Source organism: Oryctolagus cuniculus, chromosome 8, assembly GCF_964237555.1.
Source record: "Oryctolagus cuniculus chromosome 8, mOryCun1.1, whole genome shotgun sequence".
Lineage (NCBI taxonomy): Eukaryota > Metazoa > Chordata > Mammalia > Lagomorpha > Leporidae > Oryctolagus > Oryctolagus cuniculus.
In genome coordinates this window covers 18,673,989-18,684,627 of record NC_091439.1, presented here as the reverse complement: position 1 = coordinate 18,684,627, position 10,639 = coordinate 18,673,989, and positions in this window count along the sequence as shown.

Here is a 10,639-nt window from a genome sequence, read left to right as displayed (position 1 = left end):
CTGTCCGATGACAATGACCAAAAGAGAACTCTCCTGAGGGCGGCTGCAGCTCTGAGCGCTCTCTGCCGCCCGCCCCAACTACATTTCCACCTTGCAGGGACCTGCTCTGCAGCTCTCTCAACATAAGAGGAGATCCAGTTGAGTTTGTCAATGTTTGTGAATTCCTAGAAATAAAATTAAGACGGGGAACAAAGCCATGTTGTCCCTGGTGGCAAACAGCCCTCTCTAGCCATGCTGTAAGATGAGGAATCTGGGGAACACAGCTGTTTAGTGGGGCAGAGCAATGTTTCAAGCCGAACATTGTCAAGGAGGCCAAGTTCAGCAACCCACTTCCCCTCTTATGAAATTCAGACCATGTTACAAAAATTAACAACTTAAAAAGAAGAGCAGTGTGCAGAGTGGACAGGGTCTGCCCTTATGGACAAAATAGCTGTGTAGACTCCACCACCCGGAAAAATCACCTAGAGGGAGTGTGGACCTAGGGGAACCACCATTTAAAATGAACGCAAATCTTCATTCCAAGCATCAAAGGCAATCAGCGTTTCTGGGGACTCCGGCTTTGTGAGCTCTCTGTTGCTGGCAGAGGGAGGGGAGTGTAGTCTCTTGAGGGCTTTGTGGTGTGTGGCTTGGGGCTGGAGAGCTTTGCTTTCTACCTATGCTAGGAGCACCAGGTGACTTTATGGTGGGGTGCCTGTGCCGTTGGAATTCGCAGTCATGCTGACAACCAGTCTATGCAGAGCCGTGCTGAGCCACTCCGGGCCATGGTCAAGCTCTTTGGAGCTGGTGCTGACTTCTCCAGGCTGCTTTGTATCATCAGCACACACACACACACACACACACACACACAGAGGCAGGGGCAGCCTAGCCACTGGAGCTGCAAACCCACCCAGAAGCCCAGTGTCCTCAGGTTGTGTTCCTTCCAAATCAATGGCAAGCTTTATAAAACAAACAAACAGTCAGAAACCCAGCATCTCCAAGGCCACGAAGGAGCAACTTAATCACTCCAAGCTGTTCCCCTTCCAGGGACCTTGACCCACTCCCTACCCCCGCCTTTTTTTATTTTTTTAATTTTTTTATACCTACAGCCAAGAAGTAAATAGGATTGAAACTTCCAGCAGTCACTGCCTGGCCCTCCTAAATTGACCCTGTTTAGGAAAAGAAATCACAGCCGAAAGGGGACAGGCCACCGCGGTGGGCAGGGGGAGGAGGTCAGACTGCCTTTACCCTTCAGCTCCCTGGGCTTACTGCTGGCCAGCTGCCAGGGGCAGAGGCCGGGCCAGATCTCCACGACCCCACCGTGCCACCACGCCACGACCGCAGTCAGCAACATGGGCGGCAAGGCATGCATGGAATAAAAAACAACTTTGCAATAGGGAATTTTAAAATGTTTTCTCAAATTTTAATTGACATATAATAATATTTATGGGGTAGAGTGTGACATTTCAATACATGCATACAAGGGGTAATGCTCAAATGGACATAAATGGCACAGCCATCACTTCAACATTTATGACCATCCAAAATTCCTTCTACTAGCTTCTTTGAAGTAGATAATTAATTGTTTGTTGACCATTGTTACCCTTCTATGCTATAAAACCTCACCCCGGTACCCATTAACCGTCTTCTCTACCCCCTAGGATAATTCTTCAGAAACAGAAGAAATGTTGGAATTCAGAAGACAACTTGCAAATCCTACACAAGCAGGCCAGAGCCCTGGGCTCAATTTGTATCCAGGCTGGTCAGCTCGTTTTGTCCCAGAGCCATAAACCGTACTGCTGTCTTGTAAGACACAGCCAATGTGCCATTTTAGAAGTCTATTCTATCAATCAAAAGGGTAGGTTACTGGCCAGCAAGAATGAGTCAGCGCACACATTATTAGCTCCAAAGGGAGGATGGGTTTTGAAGCGTGCTTTATAGACTGGCCACGTTTTCAGTTATGTGCCAGATTGTGTTTTAGGAAGAAGGTGGCAATAAGATCCTCCATCCCCATTATTCTACAGCCTGACTTTAAAACTCATAGTTGAGAAGTGAGCCAATGTCCCCTTGAAACTCTAGGTGCTTTGTGGCTGATCAATAGAGTACAGCCAACTTCTGAGGCTTCCTTGCTGGAGCTGGAACACTGTTTCAAAACGCCTTCCACTGCAATGCAAGTCTGACTGCTAAGGCTGCCATGCTGTGAGGAAGCACAACTAGCTTGCTGATGAGACCATACTTAGTGACCTCATGACATCACAGACAGAGAGAGAAGCCTACCCAGGCCCCTGCTGCCTAAGCTCACTGTAGGTTTACCTTTAGCACTGTGGGTGAGACCCTGAGCCAGAAACCTCCAAACCTGTCCCAAATTGAAACTCACAGACAGTAAGAGATACCAAATAATTGTTATTTCACTAATCATGTAAAATCCCTACATTTCCAGGTGATTTGTTACCAAATGACAGTTAGGGAAAAGAAGTTGCTTATTTGACTCATGACTGCTATGATGTACAGATTGGTACCTGCCCAATTTAAGAGAAATCAAAATGCAAATATTTGAAAATAATGTCTCTTAGATAAATCATTGGGAGATATAGCTAAGGAGATCCTGAAAAAAAAAAGCATTCTAAGTAGTCACATACATAAAAAAGACATGTTTGCATATATTTAAATATATATTGCCATCCATGGCAAAGAATTCAAAATACATAATTGTATTACATATTCACTACTTTGTTTCCGGTTAACTTCACAGTTACAGAGTATTACGCTGCTATGAAAATGAGCTTCTATTCACTGACATGGAAGGGTCTTTACGAAGTATAATTAAGTGGGAAAATTTGATCACACAACCATGTGTAGCACACTGAAAAGAGTAAGAGGGAACACAGATGTGGGCAGCGGCCAGGAAAGCTCTGTACTCCCACGGTGACTTCCTCTGAATGGCAGAACAAGAGGTAAGTTCTGAGGTTTTTCTGTAAAGTTATCTGGGAGTCCCAATTTACTTACAGAAACTGTGTTCTTAGACGATTAAAATTAAGCCAATGTAAAAAGAAGGAGGAAAGATGACCGCATCTCACCCAGGGCTCACTTTCTTCCTTAGGAGTTATAAACCTGTCTCGTTAAATGGTCAGATTTGCCCTCAGTTCTTGATCCGTCTTCAATAAAAACACATATTTAGCAAACCATCAGTTTTTCCAGACTTGGAATAACCTTCTGGCTTGGATGTAGATGTGGTCAAATAGTAGTGAAATGCGGGTTTGTTAGCCAGGACAGGACGTGAGCTAAGAAGACACAATCCTTTCTGGAAAGCCCATTGCCCTTCCAAATCCAAGTCTACAGACGGAGCATGACTTCATTCGAAAGTGCGATACAAAAATGCGAACAGCACTGACATGAAATAGCACGCCATCTCCGTGGTCGAATTGGATTGATGTTTTGGAAATACAGGCGAGCTCGTCTCAGTAGTCTCGGTGCCTTTACCTTCAGGGCAGCTGCCCCTTATTCTGGTCTGCCAAGGGCCAGGGGCCTCTCAGCTTTCAAGGGTGGCCTACATCTTCCCACTTATAAATGGGTAGAGAGTTCAAGTTGAATCAAATCCATCCCACCCCACCCTCACATCCTTCCTTTTGTCCCTTTCATCTTTTTAAAAACAACTGCTTTTAAAAATTATTATCGCTTACCACAGTAAAAACAAACGAGCCAGACACACGTGACGTGAGAGCTGCCCTCTGAACACATGTGGAAGACGCACTGCAGGGTTGTTAGCTACATGCAACGCTGGGCAGAACTCTTTCCACCTTGCATAACAGCAACCAGCTCCCCACGAGACTCCAACTCCCCGTGTCCCCTTCCCTGGCCTCTGACAACTGCCGTTCTACTTCCTGCTTCTGCGCAGTTGATGTCTTTAGATACTTTATATGAAAGTGGGCTCATGCAGTATTTGTCATTCAGTGACTGGCTTATTTCACTTCACGTAGTGTCCTCCAAGTTGTTCCATGGACTGTGATCATAAATGCTAGAGTTTGCTTCTTTTTTAAAGCTAAAACATATTTCATTGTATTTATATACATTTCCTCTATCCAATCATCTGTCATCAGGCATTTGGTTGGTTGTACATCATGGCTTTCGTGAAAAACGCTTTAAGTGAATCCTAGAGAATCAGTATCTCTTAGGGGTTCTGATTCCAATGTTTTTAAGAAAGAATTTCCAAGAAGTGTGATTGCTGAATCATATAGTAGGTTTATTTTAATTTTTTAAGAGACTTCCATATTGCCTTCCATAGCAACTGTCCCATTTTGCATTCTCACCAATAATGCCCAGATCCTCACCAACACTTGTTAAAACTCATTATCAATATTTTCATAATGGTCATCCTAGCAAGTGTCAGGCATTATTTCTTTGTGGTTTTGATTTGTCTTTCTTTGATGATTAGTAATATGAGTGTCTTTTATATATCTGTTGACCCTTATTTTGTATTTTATGGAGAAATGTCTATTCAAGTTCTTTGCCTATTTTAAATCGAGTTATCTGGAAAACAGCTGCTGTTTTACACCATTATTCCTTGGTTTGGGTGAGATGAATAGAGTTTAGTAGCCTGCTCTTGGATCTGCAAAACAAGGCCAGTCAGCAAGGCCACTCTGTATCTTTGGGCAGGTAGGCACAATTGTTTGTGGGGGAAGGCCACATAGCTACACATACTTGCACCATCTCCCTACACCGGGCACTGATGCTTCTATTTCGTAGTAAGAAATGTATTATTGAAAGCTAGTAAGAAACTCCAGCTTATTAAAATGCACCTGGGCAAAAGACCATATTGGACCTGCTGTTATTCCCTTATCAGAAGGGAGTTTATGACACATTTGCCATGATGACATTTAGCTGAAAAACCAGAAAACACATAAATCATCTCAGAAGAACATTTTGAGGGCAGAAGTCCAGAGTCTGGTGCCAAGACTTGTTTAGGTGAGAGCACTCTAAAGAGAGAACCCCTGGTGAGAACTTTAGCACAGTCAGTGGATGAACTTAGAGTCTGAGGAGAAGCACCTTGGCAAGGAGACCCTGAGAAGACATCAAAGACAGTTTGCCTCAGACGGCCCTGCATGTCAGCCAGCACTCACCATCACCACTGACAGCTGAGGGTACCTTCCTGAGGCTTAAGCTCTAGTGGGAGGCAAAGCTTTTCCCCCTTCCCCCACGCCCCTTCTGTGGGGGAACTTTGCTTCCAACGTGTCTTCCAGCACAGATTCTTCCTGCTCTGTGCCATGCCTGACTTGCCACATCCATCTCAGACTGGAGGGTGCGTGAACTCTGGCAGCTAATTAATGATCACCATTCGTACCAATCCTTGTAGATCCCTGTAGATGCACATGAGAGTACCTGGAAAAACGGAATTAAAAGAGAAGAGTGTTTTGGTGCAAGGATGTTTTAAAATAGATGCCTGATTTTTTCATACTACGCATTTTCTCTGAGCTTTTTGAAGATCTCTCATCTGTGCAGCTGTACTATTGGCATTGGGCTTGCAGATGCTCCACGGATGAAGAGGATTCCTGTCTCCATTTTGTTCAGCAGCTCTGCCCAGGCGCAACGTTCACTCTTTCTAGTGTGACACTTCGTATAGCTCTATGTGAAAATTCATGGCCTCACACTTTGTCAAATAGTACTGAAGTTAGGCAAGCACTCTTGTGCCAATGGAAAATTCCCAGTGGTTTAGAAATGAAGGAACTGCAGAGGTGGAAAGAGGCCATACACAGAGCTTAGCCAAGACTTTCTCTGCTCCGGCTAATGGAGACCAATAAAACAATATTCTTTAAACACCTACACACACTCCAAGAATCCAGAAGTTGTCTTCCTATTTTGAAAGAGCAATCCATTTTCTCTACAATAGAATCCCTCCAGAACGTCCCTATTTCTTGATCTATGAATTTTTATAACTGTCCTACTGAACTGTTCTTGCAATAAAGTATACTGGAAAGACTTCTTGGAATTATTTGGGGGTGAGGTAGTAACTACAATTCTCTCATTTTCTTTAATCAGGTGTTAACACGCAACTGGACATATGTGTCCTTTGTGTAGCTAGGGAAATGAAAAGTCAGCTTCATTCCTGAATAAGAAGAGGTGCAAAAAGTCAGATATGGACTATAATCATGCTTCAGGCATTTAATCAGAGAGATAATAATTAACTATGTGATTTGGATTAGGAGAACAAGGCTCAAGAAGTGCCTAGATTCCAATTCCTATAGAATCCACATCAAGGGACTTCGTTTTCTCTCATATTTCATTAATATTTATGAAATCTGTGATACTCAGAGAATCTTACCCTGGGACCAATGGAGGATTCATTCATTTAGTCACTTGTTCAGGCATTGCTATTTAGGAGTACCTTTTCTTTGCCAAGCACTGAGAAAATATTGGGATGGATCCTAATCTAGCAAATGCCTACAACAATTAGTCAGTGACTCAATCACCCAGTGTGATTAAAGTAAATCTAGCAATTGTAGCATCCATCGTCTCCTGGACTGAATTAGAAACTGGGCTTGTCTTTCTCACATTTTGTGTCTCCCCCAGAATGTCTGGCTTCCCCTGCCAGTGAAAGACAGCCAGGATCCTTCTCAATTGTGTTTGTACAGAAGACTCCAAGGTCACAGGGGTTAGTCTTTCCTCTAATTACAATTTACGAAGATGGTTGTGAATCCTCTAATTCTTTTGGGGACAGATATGGAAAGACAGCAAATGTGCTTAGGAGACAGCTGAATATCTACGTGTAGCGACATTCAAGAAATGTATCCAGGTATTGACACAGGTTTCATCACAACAAAAACAACTACAGTGTTTATTTTTAACAAGATTTATTATATTTATTTGAAAGGCAAGCTTACAGAGAGAGCGAGAGCGAGAAAATCTTCCATCTGCTGGTTCACTCCCCAAATGGCAACAGCTGGGGCTGAGACAGGCTGAAGCCAGGAGCCAGGAGCTTCATCTAGGTCTCCCACATGGGTGCAGAGGCCCAAGGACTTGGGCCATCTTCTACTGCCTTCCCAGGCGCATTAGCAGGTAGCTGGATCGGAAGTGGAGCAGCCAGGACTCAAACCAGCACCTCTATGGGATGCTGGCACCGCAGGCAGCAGCTAAGCAGTTTCGTCACAACACTGGCCCCAGTGTTTGTTTCTCAGTTTTTAGGTGACAATAGATGTGCTTCTTAGTGCAAGGACTTCAACGACTTCAGAGACATTCATTTTTCCTGATATTAGAGAAAGAGAAAAACTAACCAAATAAGAAAACCAAAGTAAAATGAAAGATCTCGTGCCAGGCTATGGTCTGAATGCTTGTATCCCATCCACCAAATCCAAACATTCATGCTGGAACCAAATACATAATGCGATAGTATGAAGAGGCAGGGCCCCTGGGAAATGAAGAAGCCATGAGAGCTCTGCACTCGTGAACAGGATGTGTGCCCTTATGTAAGAGGCTGGAGCCAGCCTTGCTTCCCTCCGCCCTATGGGCTGCCGCTGGACGACATCATCCACAAAGCACAGAACAAGTCCTCAGCAGACAGCAGATTTAATCTCAGACGTCCCAGCCCCCACAGCTGTGAGCAACACATGTCTGTCGTTTATCAAGTACCAAGTCTAAGGTCTTTTTGTTACAGCAGCCTGAAGGGACTAAGCCACACCACCAAACTGATCATTTTTTATCTAGATTCTGTTCACTAATCCAGAACTGGGAAAAATAGATTCTAGTGCTAAAAGTTATTGAGCATTAGCATTGGCTCTTAAATTTTTGCATTCCTCCCTGGATGAAGGCCTGAGATGCCAAAGTTGTTCTCGAATGTGACCCTGCTAGTTTATAATATGCTGTATGTTGACTACACCAGTGTGCTGGTGAAAGAAACCTACACCAGACCAGCATGTGGGTTTGATAACCTACCCTGGAAAATCAAAGACATCTGGTGTTTTCTAGAAACATTTTTTGAAAGTCTAAACATAAAGCACTTGTCCAAATCATCAATATTTTCAAATGAATTTATTTATTATGTGTCATAATAAAATGAGCTGTCTTTTTATAGTTGAAAAAATAAAAATTTTCACATTATCAGTTAAAACCACATTAGAAAGAAACACTTTGAAAACTGAGAACAAGTTCATTTTACATAAACTTGATAGTAGGTATTTTAGCAAAAAAAATCCCTTGAAAATGCAAAAATACATTTTTAAGAGCTAAAACCATCACACACCTAGTAACCATTTACTGATATCTAAAATATTCTAAATTCTCATATAGTGTACTTTTTTTTTAAATTGGCCATACAGTTTTAATTAGTTTCACTGCGGTAGAATTAGCTTCATTGAAGTGGATGCGTTCTACCGCCAGCTGAATAGCAGCCTTATGTGTTACAGATTTCCTACATAAACTGTAATTCATAAAGGCCAATGCAACTCTTTTCTTTGTAGCTGGGTAACCATTTATGTTTGAGGTGAAGATGTTAATATGGAAATTTTGTGAGCTAGGAAGGAGGACGAACACCATCATTCTAATTTATGACCTTTCATATGAGGCCAAATGTAAAGGCAACTTCAATTGTTTTATATCTCAGGGCCAGCACATAGCAGATGTATGAAATTTGGAGTGTTAGACATAAACTTTTATTACCAAATTATAAATAATTTCTCCCACTTATAATGTTCACCTTTCAAGTTCATCTTGATTAAAATACAAGGGCAGCTTCACACCGATTTCACTGAATTTTACAGCTGAGAGAGGTTTTCTGGAGTTCACGGTGAAGCATAAAACATCACAGTATTTGGGAGGCTCTTCTCACTGGTGTTCAGACTCTGAGCCCATCTCATCTGAAACCTGTCATAGCAAAATGATGGCAAATGAAGTCCTAACATTTATTTAAACATCTCATGTGTTAGATCTGAAAACAAGTGCCCATGATGCAGAGTATATGCCTTCTTTGTATACAAATTAAAAACATACTATCTTTCCTACGAATTTTTCTCATCAGTGAATAAGTTTATATTACTTCTCATTGTCTTTAACAGATCATTTCATGTCCCATGATGAAAGCAGATAGATAATAGTGGCTCTAAGTACCCCCAAACTAGGATATCATAGTTTAGGTACAGACCGAAGGCCTAAGCAAGGTTCAGATCCATGCCAGTACTTCATCCCAGATGTGACATTGCTTGAACAACCAGCCAGTGTTCTTAGGAGCTTAAAGCTGGTGTTACATAGATGTGTTGAAGGGTGTTAGATAATCCAGTTCCATGTTCATGTTTATCAACATCATCATGACAGCACAAACTCCCACATGTTCATAGGGCTATTGGGTGTTTCTCAAAATAAGCTAGAGATGATAACCTTCTCTTGTGATCATGAAATATTGAGGGCATGGTTATTTAAAGGCATAGGTACAAAGAACTCCAGAAGCAGGGAACAAGAAATGTCAAGAGTTCACTTTAGTATTTTTATTCCATCATTTGTCTATTTTAAAAATAATAGCTTCAAGAGAATAAGAAAGCAAGCCACAGACTGGGAGAAAAAAGACTATTATCCAAAATATCCAAAAGAACTCTTGAAACTCACCAATGACAGAAGAACCATCTGATTAAAAAATGGGCCAATGACCTGAACAGAAACCAGAGAAGATGTACAGACTGCAAGCAAACATACAAAAGGGTTCTCCATATCATGTGTCATTAGAAAATTGCAAATGAAACAAGAGTGAGCCAGCATTGCACATCCATTAGAATAGGTGAAATCCAAAACACTGAAAATAGCAAATTCTGGTGAGGAGGAAGAACAACATGGACTCTCGCTCTTTGCTCCTGGGAATGCAAAATGGTACCACCACACTGGAAGACAATTCAGCAGCTTCTTAAAACGACAACAACAACAACAAAACAAACAATCACAATGCTGGGGCTGGCATTGTGGTGCAGTGAGTTAAACTGCTAACTGTGTGCATTGCAGGTGTCCCATATTTGAGTCCTGGCAACTCCACTTCCTACCCAGCTTCCTGCTAATGGCTAGTGTGCCTGGGAAAGCAGGGGAGGATGGTCCAAGTGCTCAGGCCCTGTCACTCACATGGGAGACCTGGCTGGAGTTCCTGGCTCCTGGCTTTGGCCTGACTCAGCCCCAACTGTTGAGGCCTTTTGGGGAGTGAATCTATGGATGTCTTTTTCTCTTTGTCTCTCCCACTTTTTTGTCAGTCTGCCTTCCCAGTAAATAAAATAAAACTTAAAGAAAAAAAAAGCAAAACTAACTTACTCTTCCCATTATGATTCAGAAATTACTGTCCTTGGGATTTTCCCAAATGAGCTAAAAGCTTACATGTACAAAAAACCTGCACAAGGATGCTTATGGCTGATTTGTTAAAAATTTCCAAAACTTGGAAGCAACCAAAATGCCCTGCGTTTATCAATGGATAAATAAACTATGGCATATTTGGACAATGGATATTACTTAATGCTTAAAAGAAATGTGTTATCAAGTCATGAAAAACACGTAGAATTCTGAAAATGTATATAACTAAGTGAAAGAAGCCCATCTAAAAAGGTTGTGCTGTGGGGTGTGCAGGGCGTGCACCACCAACTGTTTGTGCTATGATACCAGCTCTGTGACATTCTGGAAAAGGCAAAACCATGGTGACAATAAAAAGATC